Genomic DNA, 16,454 nt, shown 5'->3' with positions numbered 1-16,454 from the left:
GACATAATACATTTTTTTTTATTTTTACAATTTGAGTATGACATACTATGGCTGTTTGATACATTCCGGATAAAGTTAGGCTGAGCAAAGATACTTATCAAGTTCTTCCAGAGAACAGCTCCTTCAGTAAAATACACTGTACATAGCTCCTAAATCAAGAGTTCACCTTGCTGGAATTCATTTAGTGTGTTTCTAAGGGACTTAGGTAGCTTTCCAGTCCTATTTCAATCATTTAGGCAAGAATCCCTCCTATCCTCTAGTTCCTAAATGCTTCCTCCAACACCCCTCCCCCCCCATCATGATCCTAATTCTACCTCTAGACCAGAGGATAGACACTGGTACAGATAGGAACTGGAAACACAGGGAATTCAGGGTGGATGATCCCTTCAGGACCAGTGGTGTGAGTGACGATACTGGGAAGGTAGAGGGAGAGTAGGTTGGAAAGGGGGGACCCGATTACAAGGATCTACATGTGACCTCCTCCCTGGGGAACGGACAACAGAAAAGTGGGTGAAGGGAGACATCGGACAGGTCAAGATATGACAAAATAATAATTTATAAATTATCAAGGGTTCATGAGGGAGGGAGGAGCAGGGAGGGAGGCAAAAATGTGGGCCTGATGCCAGGGGCTTAAATGGAGAGCAAGTGTTTTGAGAATGATGAGGGCAATGAATGTACAGATGTGCTTTACACAATTGATGTATGTATGGATTTTGATAAGAGCCCCTAATTGTGTATGAGCCCCTAATAAAACAATTTTTAAAAGAGTTGGAATAGGAAAAAAAAGAGAATCCCTCATATGTCTTTATAGAGGGAAAAGTTGAATATCTAATTCCATAATAGGGCGACAAGATATCGGCAGCATTTAAGTCTGGTAAGAGATAGCAGAAAACATTTTAAGGAGATTTAAGCTATATATATATGAATATATATAAATGCTATATTAATATATGCATATACATACATATATTAACTGCATATATAATGATATATGAATGTATTAAGCCGTAATAGACTATATCATGGACGGCCAGAAGAATGAAAACTCTGTCTTGCAAGGTGCGCAGGCAGAATGTTCCACAGAAGGGAAGAAGACAGGAACTGGTGTCGCACATGTCACCAGGATATGTTATCAGGGGAAATCAGACCTTGGGGAGGCAAGTCATGCTTAGTAAATAGAAGATCAGCCAAAAGGAGGAAGCCCCTCAACAAGATGGATTCACACAGGGGCTGCGACATGGGCTCCAACGTAAGACCAGCGGTGGGAACGGCACAGGATGGAGCCGCGTTTCTTTCTGTTGTACCCGCTTGATAGCTCCTAACAACAATAGGCCAAAAATTAGTCTCTGGTCATGCAGATGGTTAATAGACTCCATGCAGAGGCTCCACTGAAAAAAGGCCAAGATCTAACGCATAACAGCCAGCCTTTGAAAACCCAAAGGAACACAATTTGTTAACACACAGGAGAGCTGCCATAAGTTGCCAACAACCCCACTGCACCTGGTTTTGATAAGCAAAATAGGGATAGTTTGTTAGGAGTTTATAGGCGTGGTTCAAGGTTGCCAAGGTCCAGGTAGGAGCCAGGCATAGTGGAATTAGGGACTACACACTTTCCAGGCACTTCCTGTCTCTGTGCACAGGTGCTTCATTTCTTTCTTCAGACTCGCTCCCTACTTTCTTCCGTTCTCCTCATAGGGAGAACATACCCATCCCCCACTCCAGCCCCCCACCCCGTTTCCCCATCTCTATATTAGCGGTGTAGCCACCCCCCTGCAAAGAGTGACAGTCTCAGAAACCCTCAGGGACAGTTAACTGTGACTGACATCGACTTGATGGCAGTGGGTCTTTTGGTTCGTTAATCTCAGCTCCCATTCCAAATATCTTGGGATAGAACTTGATTGATCCAACTTGGGTCACGGGCCTACTCCTGGTCCAATTAGCTGTAGTTAGGGAGTGGGTTCAAGTTCCATAAATAAGTCTGCTTAAAAAAAAAAGAGTTCTGACCCCACTGGGGTGGTTTGGGGATGTACTGTCTGGAAGCCGAGGGGAGAAGAGGGGCATCACGAACTAGACAAGTACCACAACGATGTCTTCAAAGATATTTTTGTCAGGCAGACAGACCCACATGTCACATTGCTACTGACGGTTACTTATTTTTAATGCCAGAGGAAAGTCCATATTAAAGTCCTTTGCAGTTTGCCCTTACCCTTGAGGTTGTCCTTATGGTGAATTGATAGGCGTTCACGCAGATGCTTAACGAGAAAGTAGGTGATAGCTAAGGGGTTCATCTTGTGATTCGATGTTACAGTTTCACGAGAAACCAAAGAAAACTTTTGAGTCCAGCATTTCTTCCTGGAACAGTGGCAATGGCATGGTGAGAAGACAAAAATAAAAATGAAAAGTCCCATTCTCCAACCAACAAATTCTTACCACGAGGGCAACTCCTTAGAGATTTACAAAAAGTCTCTGAACATTGTGCCTTTCAAGTTTAGCCTTGTTTTTAATGTGATGTGGTATGTAATCTGAGTGGATTTGTTTTTGTAATTTATATGGTAAGCCTTGGGGCAGGGACCGAGTTTTGACATGTACTAAGCAGCTTATCCTGCACTCTCATTACTTAAAAAATAATAATTAATGCTTCGGCATTCAGTCTTTGGCACAAACCCTGACTCTAAGTATAATTAACTTTAAGAGCTATTTTGGTGTGTGATGAAAGCAAGATATGAAAACCTTCTTATGGCTTCTTAGAAGGAGCCAGGGATGTAGCCACTGGCTGAGGCATGTTGAAATGTAGAATACCAAACTGCAACTGCCTGATGAATGATATGAACATCAGGTGATTTCAGTATTAAAAATTATTTGTAAGGTATCTCCTAGAAATGACATCACCAAGCTTGGGTTAAAAGCTCAGGAGCTCCAGACTCTGAAAAAGGAAGCATGGTGGTACAATGGTTAAGCATGCAGCAGCTAAACAAAAGGTTGGTAGTTTGAATCCATCCAACATCCTCTAGGCCAGGGGTCCTTAAATTATGGCCCGAGGGTCACATGCATCCTGCAGAGGACATTTATCTGGCCCGCCAGGTGTTTTTGCCCCATTTGTTTTTTACTTCAAAATAAGACATGTGCAGTGTGCATAGGAATTTGTGCATTGTTTTTTTTTTTAACCTATAGTCCAGGCCCTCCAACAGTCTGAGGGATGGTGACCTGGCCTCCTGTTTAAAAAGTTTGAGAACCCCTACTCTAGGCCCTAGGCAAAGGCATCTGCTTGGGTAAAAATAGCCTAGGGGGCGGGTCACTGTGTCACAGGAGGTTACTGTGAGTCAAAAATCGACTGAATGGCACCTAAGAACAGCAACACACATTGAAAGCACCCATTCCTGGAATTTTAAAATGAGCAAACAAAACCCCCACTAAGTCTTAAAATACCTCTCAGGAAGTCCAGCAAAGTTCAGTGATTGATTTGTTCTATTAGTTTGCATGACGACGAGTCCAATGTCTTCTTTTTAAAAAACTCTCAAATACTGAAGTTCTTCCAAATCATGATTTCATCATATGTTTGCGTGCTGGGGCCAGTCCCCGGCTTGTCCAGTGCTCTCGGAATCTACTTAGTCTGCTTTGAGGGGAGTCCGCTAGTGGTCTTGGTATACCGCCATTTTCTTCAGAATTCTGAATATTGGGTAGACCATATGGAGTTTGATTTCCATTTTTGAAATCTGGGCAGGTAAAGTAGCCGCCTGAAGTGTTAAGTACACGTGAGCCCCTCAAGAGACTCTATGCCATGTATCTCCCACCTTGCAAAGTGCCTGCTCCGTTTCCTATCAGTGTAAGAATTTTGTGCAGCATGATTCCAGCGGAGGAGCAAATAGAAGAAGGTGTAGAAGAAGGCCCAGTGAGGAGGGTTTTAGCTTCTTCATCACCAAAAGGTCAGCAGCTAGAAACCAGCAGCCCCTCCTTAGAAGAGCGATGGGGCTTTCTACTCCGGTAAAAAATTACCATCTCGGCAATCTCCAGGGGCAGCGCTCCTCTGGCCTATGGGTTGTTATAGATATCGCCCAAACACTGTTTCCATTACCTTCTCCCCAGATCAATACCGCATTGCTGTCGAGTGGAGGCTGACTCAGAGTGACCCTGCAGGCAAGGGTGGAACTGCCCTATGGGGCTCCACAGAAACAATGGAGGTTCCCACTGCTGGCCTTTCATCTAGCAGCTGAGCACGGCACCACTGGGCCTCTAGGACTGCTCAGCTTCCCTCAGACAAGAATATTCCCCTAATCAATATCATAATGCATGAAAATATACATATACATAGTGCATCTCATCAATAAGAGTGTTGCGTAGGAGTCCCTAGATTGATGCCTGGTTAAAAAGGGGAAACGGAACTATCTAAATAAGATGTAAATTATCTTGAAAGTAAAATGGCAAAGAATGGCCAGCAAAAATTACTTAAAAGAAATGGACAGGCTCCGGACCCGAACATGAACGCGAGCCCCGACAGGAAGAATTCGGTTGGAAAGAAATGCAGGCTTATTCACCTGGGAAGATTATTTTGGAAAAGGAATGTCGCTGAGGTAAGTTTTGGCAGCGCCCATCCAACTTCTGCCCCGCGGAAAGGAAATCTCGGGCGGTGGTATTTCTGGTCCCAGTGTTTACCGAGGGGAAGGAAGCTGCCGTCTGTCTAGCCCAGTTCCATGAAACTTTGAAGTTCCTCCCCGCCCCTCCCCTGGTGTGATTCCAGGCTCAACAGTACCTTTTGAATCATGATTTGGTTTCCTATGTAGGCCATTCCAAAGAGAAAGAAGGTTCTGGCCATGCTTGGAGTATTGTCCTGGCCTCTGCACCTGTGACCAGTTGCATGAGGAATTCAAGCATTGTTGGCCTTTAGCCTTTGTGTGTTTGGTTCACAGGAGAGACGGATCAGCTCTTGAGTGGGCTGACAAATCGGGTTTCAGAACGAGCAAGGTTGAAAGCCAAGCAACCTCACTTCAGAATATGGCCTCTGTGTGTCCTATCCCTCTGTACCCCACCCTTCAGCCAGGGCGAGGCGCCCAGAAGAAACTGTGAATTTATCTGAACTAGATGCTCTGCAATATGAAAGCCCATTTTCTAATTACAATCCCATTTTATAATTAATCAAAAGCCTACATTCATGAATAAAACATTTTAAAAAGCTCTTTAAAATTTCCCCAACAATAAGATATTTTTAAATTAGAAAAGAGTTGTTAAAATGATGCATATTGTGCTTATTTTGAGAAAACTATTATTTGAATCTTGTTATAGACTTTCTCAGATATTTTTCAGTGCATACAAATAAATGAATTTTTAATGCTTGTTATATTTATTTGTCATTTCATAAAACTCATTTTGCTTCTGATGAAATACTACATTTTTATTCCCTTGCGTTTATTTATTTATTTTTAATCGTTTTATTAGGGACTCATACAACTCTTATCACAATCCATACATACATCAATTGGGCAAAGCACATTTGTACATTCATTGCCCTCACCATTCTCAAAACATTTGCTTTCCACTTAAATAAATGCATTTTTACGTAGTCACATGTTGTTATACAAATGGAATCACCCTGTGATTCAGTTTTGTAGATTCACTTTATTTATTTTGTAGATTCTCTTTTAACCATTTTAAATATATGCTGAAACATTTCTGGCAATAAATTACTCATGGGGCCATTCTTCGTGACTGCATAGTATTCCCTAATGTGCGGTTGGTGGTGTTGTCACCCAAGCAGCGACCCTATGGACAACAGAAGGAAGCACTGACAGGTCCTGCGTCATCCTCACAATTGTTATTTTTGGGACCATTGTTGTGAGTTCATCTTTTTCATGGACCTTCTATTTTACCAAGCATGATGACCTTTTCCAGGGACTGGTCTTTCTGAACACCATGTCCAAAGTATGGGGCACAAAGCATCACCCTCCTTGCTTCTAAGGAGAATTCTGGTTGTACTTCTGCCAAGACACAGCTGTTCGTTGTTCTGGCAGTCCACGATTCTTTCAATAGTCTTTGCCAGCGCCCTAACTCAAAAATATCAATTCTTCTCTGGTCTTCCTTAGTCAATGTCCGACTTTCCTATGCATCTGAGGCGATTGAAAAGACCATGGCTTGTGTCAGGTGTACCTACGTCTTCAAAGTGACAATTTTTTTGAGGGGGGGGCGGAATGAGCTGATACCAAGGACTCAAGTAGAAAGCAAATGTGTTGAGAATGATGATGACAGCATATGTACAAATGTGCTTGACACAATGGTTATATGTATGGATTGTAATGAAAGTTGTATGGGCCTCCAATAAAATGATTTTTTAAGTGACATCTTTAATCCTCAACATTCTAAGGAAGTCTTGTTCAGTGGGTTTGCCCGATGATATGTCATTTGACTTCTTAACTGCTGCTTCTATGGCTGTTGGTTGTAGATCCAAGTAAAACGAAATCCTTGACAACTGATGTCGTTCCCATTTTATCCTGGTGGTGTCTATTGGCCCAGTTGTGAGGATTTTGATTTTCTTTACATTGAGTTGTAATTCATCTGGAAGACTGCAGTCTTTGAATATCACCAAGTGCCTTAAGTCTTCCTTGTTTTCAACAAGTGAGGTTGTGTCATCTGCAGATTGAAGATTGTTAATGAGCCTTCCTCCAATCCTCATGCCACATTCTTTCTATAGTCAGATTATTTGCTCAGCATACAGATTTAATATGCATACTATACAACCAAAACCTTGATGCACACCACCCCTACTTTTAAACGATCCCTTGGTTCTGCTTGAATGACTGCCTCTTGATCCATATATAGATTCTGCATGAACACAAAGAAGTGTTCTAGAAATCCCATTCTTCGTGTTCTCCATAGCTTACCATGATTCACACAACCGAATGCCTTTGTATTGAAGAAGGAATAGGCGGTCACATCTGAGGGATTAGGCACTGAAAGCCTAGTGACTAGCAGTGGAAAGTTTCCTAATTAGATGTAACATGATTAAACATCCCCATATTGTTGACCATCCCATTTGTGTCCACTTTTTATGCTGTTATCAGCGACGCTGCCAAAATACATTTATTATTTATTTTTTTTAAATCATTTTATTGGAGACTCATACAACTCTTATCACAATCCATACATATATCCATTGTGTTAAGCACATTGGTACATTTGTTACCATCATCATTCTCTAAACATTTGCTTTCTACTTCAGCACTTGATATCTGCTCCTCATTTTCCCCCTCCCTCCCCGTTCTGCCCTCCCTTATGAACCCCTGATAATTTATAAATTAATATTATTTTGTCATATCTTACACTGTCTGATGTCTCCCTTCACCCACTTTTCTGTGTCCATCCCCCAGGGAGGAGTTTATATGTAGATCCTTTTAATCAGTTCCCCCTTTCCACCTCACCCTCCTGGTATCTCCACTCTCAGCACTGGTCCTGAAGGGATCATCTGTGCTGGATTCCCTGTGTTTCCAGTTCCTAGCTGTACCAGTGTACATCCTCTGGTCTAGCCAGATTTGTAAGGTGGAATTGGGATCATGATGGTGGGGTGGGGTGGAAGCATTTAGGAAGTAGAGGAAAGTTGTATGTTTCATCATTGCTACATTGCACCCTGACTGGCTCATCTCCTCCCTGTGACTCTTCTGTAAGGGGATGTCAGTTGCCTACAGTTGGGTCTTGGGTCCCCAATCAGCACTCCCCCTCATTCACAATGATTTGATTTTTTGTTCTTGATGCCTGATAACTGATCCCTTTGACACCTCATGATCACACAGGCTGGTGCGCTTCTTCCATGTGGGCTTTGTTGCTTCTGAGCTAGATGGCTGTTTGTTTACCTTCAAGTCTTTAAGACCCTACACTATATTTTTTTGATAGCTGGGCTCCATCCACTTTTTTTCACCATGTTTGTTTATGCACCCACTTTGTCTTCAGAGATTGTGTTGGGAAGGTGAGTATCATGGAATGCCAATTTAATAGAACAAAATATTCTTGCTTTGAGGGAGTACCATTTATTATTTCTTTAGAATATATTTCTACAAGTACTATTGCTAGGTCAAAGAGAGAGAGAAAGAGAGAGAGAGAATTAAAGCCTTTTAAACGAATAGCCAAAATAACCTTTAGGAAAAGTTGTTTTCCTCCATCCACTAGTACTGTTTGAAAGGGCTCATGTTGACCCTAGGCTTTGTGAAACTTATTACTACTTAACATCCTTGGAATTCAGGGTCACTACAGTCCCCAGGATTTGACACAACTGATTAGGGTTCCAGATGCAGAACCTCATCATGCTCCTTGAATCCCAGCCCTGTCCCTCTAAACCTGAGCTCTGGCCTTCCCTCCAGAACATGCAATCTGCTTAGGGACGTGAATTGTCTCTGTGATAGGGAAGCCAGAAAAAATTCAGAAATTCAAGTTAAATTAGAATTTCCAATAAACATTTTAATAAATACTGTGGTAGAAAACCCAAGGCTAGATTCACTGTCATGGGGGTCACTCCACTCACAGCGGCTCTCTAGGACAGGGTAGAACTGCCCCCGTGGGTTTCTAAGACTGAGTAGAAAGCCTCATCTTTTCCCCAGAAGAGCAACTGATCACCCACTAGCCCACCAAGATTCCTGGTTTTCGTAGTCCTGTGCAGGTAGGAGCATAGCGTTTACATGTTGGAATTGACTTCAGGGGAGTGAGTTTTTTTATTGTCTGTGTACTTTTAAAATCTAGTCAGTAGAGGCCCCTGGCTGGTGCCCAAATGTGAATGTGCTCAGTTGCGAGCTAAAGAACTATAGGCTCAAGTCCTCCCAGAGGCAACTTGAAAGAATGATCCAATGATCCACTTATGAAAAACTCAGCCACTGAAAATGGTGAAGCACAGTTCTACTCTGTCACGCACTGGGTGCCTATCACTTGTAGTTGACTGGATAGCAATTGATACGTACCAACATTGCCAGTTCACTTGTATACAAACCAAACCAAACCATAGTTTATTTGAACTACAAACTTAATTGTAGTTTTATTTGCTGAATCGGGTACATCTACCTGAGCACTCTTCTTTAATCTAATACCATCTATTCTAAATCTAGAAAAATTACTCTAACTTTATTTAGATGGCAGTCTACATTACTATATCACTGTAGACAAGTATATCAAACCTATGCCTTTGTAGGGTTCCTGCCTTGGGCTGTGATCAGTTCGAAACCACCAGCCGCTCTATGAGAGAAAGATGGGGCTTTCTACTCCCACAAGTCATTACAGTTGCAGAAACTCATAGGGCAGTTCTACCCTGTCCAATAGGGCCACCATGAGCCGTCATCAACTCCACAGCTGTGACAGCTGATCTTTGGGAGACAGGTGAGACTGTCATCTGCCCCTGTGGGTTTGGGTATCAGTGCTGATACACATTTTCCCTTGCTGACCTGTCTTTGTTCTGTTGGAGTGTGGCAGCGGTGGGTAGGAAAAAGAACCTACTCTGCCTTCTCCAGTGCCATCTTTCCCCCAGAGGCATGAAATATTTATGAAAATGATGAATTTGCACAGTGTGAAATGAGAGACTGTTCATGACATGTACTTTGGAAATAGCAGCTCACAAAGCATGCATTATGATCCCACTGTCATTTAAAATGCATTCCTTTAACATGATAAAATAATCTTTGATAAAACTCTAAAGACAGACCTTAATTAACTTGCTAGTTCTGCCTCTACAGTCATTTTCCCTCCGACATGTTAGTTTCGGAGTCCCCTTTGTCTCACTCCTGTGTACAGGGAAATGCAGTCTCCTGCTGGAATTGTCACATGCTGGTTCTTCTCCACATTTCCTACCTCCTCGTCTCACTGAAGGAGCCCTCATGGCATAGGGATTACACGTTGGGCCGCTAACCACAAGGTCAGTCGTTCAAAACCACCAGCAACTCCGCAGGAGACCGGGCTTTCTACTCCGTGAACAGTTACGGGCTTGGAAACTCACGGGGGCAGTGAGAGTTAAGAAGGTATGAAGCGTCTTACGAAGTGACCAGACAACTACACTGGTTGAATTGCTCTGTGGGTCGATTCAGTCTTTGTGTTTTCATAACACACTCGCGAGAGGCTTCGATAGACTTTGGGGACCAGGAGAAATTAGTCATTTTATCCTATAGGTCTAGAAGAATAAGGAAGCGGGCCTGGGAATGAGATTTGTACTTTATAAGAGCTCTAGTGGCGCCTTTAGGTGAATGGTGGGCTGTAAAGCAACCAGAGGGCCAGTGGTTCAAACCCAGCAGCCGCTCCAAAGGCAAAAGATGAGGTTGTGTGCATCTATCCAAAGATTTATGACTGTGCAATGAGCCAGAATAAACCGGATGACAGTGGGTTTGATTTAAGTATGATCCTCAAGAACAGTGATTGGCCAACTGCAGTACATACTTGTGGCTCTGAAATAAAATTGGGAAAAAAGAAATTAGACTGATATTCAGAGAATGGTGATTTCATTTGCTTGTAAAAATATATTTATGGTTCTCAAATAAATTGTAAATTGTTGTGAGGGACAGGATTGGCTCTTCTGTCTCAAAAGTCTGCCGAGCCCGGCCGACTGGAGTATAAAGACATTGTTGACTGTTTGGTAGGCTGGGAAGTGGGCCCAATTTTCACTTTAATCTTTAAGCCAGAGAGAACTTTAAGTTCAAGGCCTAGGTAAAAGAGCAGGTCTTGTGGGCACTTTGTCCTCAGAGTCCCTTAAGAATCCTTAAAGGAATCCAGAGAAAGGTCAAAGAAAGAATGCAAAACCCTTTCTCAGTCACCCGTGGCCAAGCCAGCCCAGACAGCCTCAGAGATCCACTTTGTAATACCCTAAGATTTAAATAGGAGTCCGTTGGCAAGGACTTTCCATGCTTAAGCAAATGCTTTTAACCTCTTAGCTCCTTCTATTCTTAGCTCCGCCCTTAGTGATAAAGCCCCTCAAGTTCCTTGACCCAAATTTCCTCCCTTTTGGGAAATGAGTTTGTATGTGGAAATCCTTGAGCTCCCCCTAGAGGTCAGAGTACTTACAATGAGGGGGGGGGCGGGTGAGCATGTAGGTCTCTCTCTCTCTCTCTCTTTCTCTCTCTCTCTCTCTCTCTCTCTCTCTCTCTCTCTCTCTCTCTCTCTCTCTCTCTCTCTCTCTCTCTCTCTCTCTCTCTCTCTCTCTCTCTCTCTCTCTCTTCCCCCCCAACCCCTTTTTCAAGGAGCTAGCTTATCCTGCCTGCTGAGTCTTCAGTCCTTGCTAGTGCTTCACATGGGACTCATGAAAGACTCCTGAAATGGGCTGTTCTTTGCCAGGAAGACAGAAAACTAGGTCAGGACGTTCTATCAGGTACAACCCAAGTGTTTTCATAAGTGTATTCTATGGGCTACCCGGATCAGAATATCCTGGGATGCTTTGTAAGAAGATTTCCAAGCCTCGCCCCAAACCTGAGGCAGAATCGCTGGGTGTGTGGCAATTCTGCATGTTAAGGTTTTGAACCACTGGTATTTACCACTAGCATTTCTCCCATTTGATATGTCTATTAAAAATATGCTAAACAATGCTGTAATCAAACTCATCAGACAGGCATCAAGAAGATATCTTTCTTTGATTTTGAGGGTTGTGTTTTTTAATCCATAAAACCAAATATTAAAAAACACACAAATATTCACAGAAAGGGGCATGGGGGGGGAGCAGGGTTCAATCAAGATAACATTAGATTTTTCCCTCCCTTCTTTTTATGTAGAGGAGTCCTGTGGATGCTGTGGAGTGACTCTGGGACTAACTGAAAGGTCGGTGGTTCAAACTGCATCGTAGGAGAATGATGAGACACTTGTAAGGATTTGCAGCCTTGGAAATTCTCTCTAGTGTTTTCAAGGTTCTGAGAGTCACTTGCATTTTCTGGACTCAAAATGATCTCCCAATGTGCATATAGAATAACTTCGCAGAACAAACCACGTGTTTCCATTTCACTGGGTTTATTTTTAATGATAACAGTCTTGTTGACATGGGATTCATATACCATATAATCCTATGGTTTAAGCATATTAAAAAAGAAATGTACGGTCATCGCCACAATCAATTTTAGAACATTTTCTTCATTCTTGTATTCATTATTATTAGTTTTCCACTCCCCTCCCCAAACTCCCCGGCCATAATCCTAAGAAACTGTTAAGCCAGTTACTGTCTCTGTAGATTTGCCTATTAATTTAATTGAGTTTTGACTATCTTTAGCACAATTAGATGTGGGAAACAGAGCCAGGAAGAGCGTGTATGCGGACAAATTCTCTATCTGTTAAGGAGTCTGGGAGGCCGAGACTCTCGTGGAAGGCGCCCTTCCGGTCTGTGGGTTGGAGATGCGTCCCAGTCTCATTCTCCTAAGTACAAGTCACTCCCATGATGTCCCCTGCAACGAGGAGGCCAGTTTTAAGGGGCTGCTTGCAAGCACATGGTTGCTCACTATACTTCTGAAGGTTAACTCCTGAAGGCTGTCTGCCACGGAGAGCAATCAGACCCTATTGTCTGCCTCTCCCTAAGCATGGTTCACTCCCTCTGATAAGGATCATAGACTGCTCCCCTGGTGAAGAGTTCAGGGACATTTGCCGGCAAGCCAGCTCAGAGATGACCAAGGCTAGACCGCCCTCTTACATCTAGAGCCTGCCCATCTTGTTGCATATGTATCTTCCTGCCACATGTACGCCTCTAGCACCTCCCTTTCCTATTGGGTTTATATCCCCCTACCTAGGTCCCCCTCCTGTTAGGTGTATACCTCTAGTACAACCCCTGCCCGTGATGGATGTGTGTGATATGGCTTGCCTGCCCGAGATTCTATAAGTTTGGGAGAGAAGACATTCGGCTCTCACTCTGGCCACCAGGGGAGAAGCAAGCACTGGCATGTCTTGTGGGTTGTTTCTTTCATTTGCCCCTCAATTACACAACCGCTCCTAGGACCCATGGAGCTGTGGAGGCTGGATCCCCTACAGCTACATGCAGGTGAGCACTACATCAGAGCGATTTATCGAAACCGTCCTTCGTCCTGAAAACAGACCACAGCCAACACGCTTCCCTTGCCCAGTTCTTTGAATATATAAAAAATGGTTTTCTTCTCCCTTCTTTATTTGGCAACACACACACACACACACACACACACACACACACACACACACACACACACAGCAGTCTTCGAGGACAGAGTAGAACAGCTCCAGAGGGTTTCGAGGCTGCCAGTCTCTACCGAAGCAGGTTGCTTGTCCTTCTCTTTGGCGGGTTCTAACTACCATCCTTTCAGTTGGCAGTCTAGTGCGTAACCCTCTGAGTTACCATGGCGCCTCTCGGGCTAGGTACCAAAACGTATTATAGGGTTCCCAAAGTTAAATCTTTTAAAAAATAGTTTTATTGAGATATAATTCATAAATGCAATTCAATTGCTCAGTCATATCAAAAAGAATGGTACAGTCGTCACCACAATCAACTCTAGAACATTTTCTTCTTTCTTTCTTGTACTCAAGACTGAATCTTTATGAAGCAGATAGCCTCATCTTTCCACCTCGGAGTGGCTGGTGGATTTGAACTGCTGAACTTGCAGTGAGCAGCCACATGCTTAACCCAAAGTGCCACCAGCATTCCTTTTCAGTCTAGATGGAGGGGTGGTATGAACTCCTTCAACTACTCCAAAGTTGGGTTAATTCAAACCAAGTCACTCAAGTGTTCTATCTTTGCAAGGTCCAAGGAACCCTCAGGAACAGAATGTGGCTCACCAAATTTAGAACATGGAACCAAATATGTATCCATTAAATTGCTTAAAATCTAAGTATATTATTTTACTGGAAACCTGTTTAGAATGGAAATTCATAGGTCCAACGCAAAGAATCTGCCAGCGTGGTAGATCTTGGTTGGAGTCACAAATCTGCATTTTATTATGCATTCTGAGGTGATTCTGAAAGTATATTTTAAGAAACACTGCTTTTTATGCCAAAGTCCCCAAACAAATGTGGCATTCCCAGAATAATTAACAATTAAAACTTATCAAACCACAGTTCTAAGCAAACATTTAGTGTTAATTGAAAGACAGTAGGCTAGGGATAATAAATAGGTGGTATAAAAGCAAAACAACCACAAACAAGCTCACTCCATTGAGTCGATTGTGACTGAGAGTGACCCTCTATAGGGAGATGGTATAGAGGTCGTAATCTCACCTTTTGTTGTTGTTCATGTTAGGCAATTGCCCTTTTTAAATCAAACCTAATGGAGTCTATGAATGTGTGATAAGGCAGAATTTGAAGTAGCCACTTCCAGTTGTTTAAAGCTGATATAATGCAATTCATATGTTTTAGCAGATAAAGAAAAATGAAAGAAAATAAATATTAAGGTCTAATACTTTAGTTTCACCAGAATGTCAGGCTATTTGAGCTTATTACTCAGAACCCATTGCTTATTCATTTAAGAATACATAAATATTGGGTAAATTGGCTAACTCGTGGAGGAAAATATCAATAAATAAATTTTTAAAATGAAACACCCCAAAATTATTGCCATCAGTTGATTCTGGTTCAAAGTTACCCCACAGCTCTGGATAGAACTGACCCTGTGGGCTTTTTCAGACAATAAATTGTTACAGAAGTAGAAAGTTCCATCTTTCTTCTGAGGAGCAACTTACGGTTTCCAACCGGGGTTGGTAGCCTAAAGCACAACCCACTCTGCCACCAGGGCCTCTGTACTGGGGGAAATAGCTAAAATAAATTTCTCATGGAAAATATTGTTTATAAGCATTTTAATGAGAACACTGATGCAGAATACCAGAAAGGTGTTTACTTACTTTCATTGAGTGTGCCGATGCATTCAACTGTGTGGATCATAACAGACTATGGTTCTCCTTGATGAGAATGGGAAATCCAGACCACTTCATGTGCTCATGAGGAAACCCTACATGGATCAAGAGGCAGTTATGAAAACAAAACAAGGGAATAGAATGTACTCGAGTATAAGCTGACCCCAAAATCAGCCAAGGCACCTAATTTTACCACAAAACTACATTTAAAATGCGCTGAAAAAATCAGCTTATAAGTCCCTAATAAAATGTAAAAAAAGAAAAGAGGAGAAAAAAATGATTAGGGCAAAGACTGTACAGATGTGCTTTATACAATTGATGTATGTATATGTATGAACTGTGATAAGAGTTGTATGAGCCCCTAATAAATTGTTAAAATTTAAAAAAAAGAGAATGATTGGGGCAGGGAATGTATGGATGTGCTTTGTGCAGTTGATGTGTGTATGTGTGTGGATTGTGGTAGGAGTTGTGTGGGTCCCTAGTAGAATGTAGAAAAGGAAAAGAAGGGAGAATTATTGGGGCAGGGGGTGTGCAGATGTGCTTTGCGCAGTTGATGTATGTGTGTGGATGGATTGTGATGACAGTTGTATGAGCCCCTAATAAAACGTTAAAAAAAAAAAATTCAAAGCAGAAAAAAAAATCAGCTTATACACAAGTATATACGGTAGTTTAAAATCGGGAAAGGTGTGTGACAGGGTTGTAGCCTCTCGCCATACTTATTTAATCTGTATCCTGAGTGTGGTAGTTGCATACTCTTGTGTCAACTTGAGAGTATTAAGAGTGAAAGGGTGGGGTTTAGCCTGTCAATCAGGTCGCAGCTTGACTGGAGGGCAACCATGATAAATGACTTTCAAAAGCTGGCCTCCCAGTCTTTCTCCCTGGAGGTGGGCCACACTCTCTCTCTGCCTTCACCTTCCTGTTGACAAGCCATGCTGAGACCTGAGCAAGCCATGTGGCAGAGACTTACACCAGCCCTGTGAAGCTTCCATTGCCATTGGATCCACAAGACGTTTCAACCACTGACCTATGATCGTTCTGTATTCTGCACCATTGCATGTGGCTGTGTGAGCCTGAAGAGAGATTTATGGACTAGTATCAGTTTTATGGGCTAATATCAGACTTATGGACTTGATCTGGACTGCGTTGGGATGATTTCATGATATACAATTACTCTTTGATATAAAGCTCTTTCTTATCCATAGGAGTGCCAAAGAAATGTGGATGTGTTTCTCTAGTTAACCCAGCCTAACACACTAAGCAAATCATCAAAGAAACTAGTGTATATGAAAAATTTTGTAGTAACCTATTTTGTAAAAATTTCCATCTTGCATGACCTCAACCCTGCTACCTCTAGCTCCACCTGAAAGCCTTCCCAACGCTGACTTACGACAAATACTCTCACCATATAAGCCTTCTTGGCCCTCTGACAGCCCTTGACCCAGCCACAGATGTACTCCTCACACCTCCATGTAGCCTGTCTGCTGATAAGCAAGGAATGCACTGAAGCTTGACAGACAGACCCTGGCTCATCTGAAGGTGCCCCTCCTGATCCCTTCCCAATGTCCTGCCTGCCAGAGAAGCAGAGACTGTAACTACGGGATGTTCCCTCCCAGGCTAGCCTTCTGAGTTAACTGTTGTACAGACCTGGTACCACCCTTGACC

This window comes from Tenrec ecaudatus, chromosome 8 (assembly GCF_050624435.1).
Source record: "Tenrec ecaudatus isolate mTenEca1 chromosome 8, mTenEca1.hap1, whole genome shotgun sequence".
NCBI classification, from domain to species: domain Eukaryota; kingdom Metazoa; phylum Chordata; class Mammalia; order Afrosoricida; family Tenrecidae; genus Tenrec; species Tenrec ecaudatus.
This window is presented reverse-complemented; position numbering follows the sequence as displayed.